The sequence below is a fragment of the Myotis davidii genome, unplaced genomic scaffold (assembly GCF_000327345.1).
Source record: "Myotis davidii unplaced genomic scaffold, ASM32734v1 scaffold333, whole genome shotgun sequence".
NCBI lineage: Eukaryota > Metazoa > Chordata > Mammalia > Chiroptera > Vespertilionidae > Myotis > Myotis davidii.
The window spans coordinates 453910-455763 of NW_006285266.1; positions in this window are offsets into that span (position 1 = coordinate 453910).

Genomic DNA, 1854 nt, shown 5'->3' on the forward strand with positions numbered 1-1854 from the left:
GCCCAGGAGGTTGGATCCCGTCTATAAAACACCCTCCCAGCGACACCGGGACTCAGAGCGCGGACACAACGCCTGGTTTCTGCAAGTAACAACCGTGTGGAAGGAGTAAGAATGCACGCGCATCACGCCTCCGGGAGCTGTGCCGACCGAAGCATGAACGGTGGTGACGCGGGAGACAGGAGCAGACGGGATCACTCCGAGACGCGGACGGTGCCCGAGGGGACATCCCAGGCCTTTAACTCCACGATGAAGGGCAATTACCTTTTCAGTTAGGTTTTCTGAGACACGGTTTACATGTTGAAATTCACTCCTTTGTGGTTCTAGGCCAGGGGTGGGCAAACTTTTTGACTCGAGGGCCACAATGGGTTCTTAAGGTGCCGACCGAAGCATGAACAGTGGTGACGCGGGAGAGAGGAGCAGACGGAATCACTCCCAGACGCGGACGGTGCCCGAGGGGACGTCCCAGGCCTTTAACTCCACGGTGAAGAGCAGTTACCTTTTCAGTTAGGTTTTTTGAGACACGGTTTACATGTTGAAATTCACCCCTTTGTGGTTCTATACACAGTCCTGTGCGCAATCTGTCAAACACACAAGCTGCAGAGCCACGACCACAGCGAAGGGCTCCTTGGACCCGGGACCTCTCTGCACCCAGGACACAGAGGGTGCCCCTGGGGGTGTCACTGCTTCAGATCTGAGCACTGATCAGTGCAATTCACCGTCTCAGCAGCTCGTCAGGGCAAAGGTGTGGCTGGGCTGGGACCAGTGACGAGAGGAAGGGGCTGTCGCACCCTGGGCATCAGGGACGGGGTGGGGGTTGGGGACAGGGGACAGGGGAGGAGGCTCCCTGGGCCATGGGGCTCCCAGACCTGCAAGGTGAATGACTTCAGGTGCCTTGTAATGCACATGGCCGTCCAGAAGGGGGCGGCCTCCCTCGACGGGGACCCTGTCTCTCTCTCTCTCTCCACACAGGTGTTCGCAGAAGTGTGACTAAAACTGGGCCTGCCCCCCATTGAACTAGCGCGGGGCTGCTGGCGGCAGCACGCTCTCAACCTGATGTGCTTGCCCATGATTTGCAGAAACTATTTTTAAAACAACCCAAGGACACGTCGCCACATTGAAAACCAGGGATGAGCATGGCACCCCTCCCCCTGCCCCCCACCACAAGTGTGGGGGGTACAGGAGGAGGGTGGGGTTGGAAACAGTGCGTGAAGTTAGTTAGCAAGAGGGGCACTGCTGTGGCTGAATGCCTGTGCCCCCCACACCCCCTAATCCAGCCATGGGCAAACTACGGCCTGTGGGCCTGATCCGGCCTGTTTGAAATGAATAAAACTATTGGGAATAAAAAGACCGTACCCTTTTATGTAATGATGTTTACTTTGAATTTACATTAGTTCACACAAACACTCCATCCATGCTTTTGTTCCGGCCCTCCGGTCCAGTTTAAGAACCCATTGTGGCCCTCGAGTCAAAAAGTTTGCCCACCCCTGCATCCCTAACCCCATGCGATGGTGTTCGGAGAAGGGGCCTGTGAAGACCCGAGAAAGGTTGAGGCCATCATGACGGGCTGTAGTGAGGAAGAGACGCCAGAATTCCTCCCCTCCTCCCCCGTCACCCACAGACACACACACACACAGAGACACACAGAGACACACAGAGAGCCACACAGCCATAACCCCATGCGATGGTGTTTGGAGAAGGGGCCTGTGAAGACCTGAGAAAGGTTGAGGCCATCATGGCGGGCTGTAGTGAGGAAGAGACGCCAGAATTCCTCCCCTCCTCCCCCGTCACCCACAGACACACACACACACAGAGACACACAGAGACACACAGAGAGCCACACAGCCACACACAGAC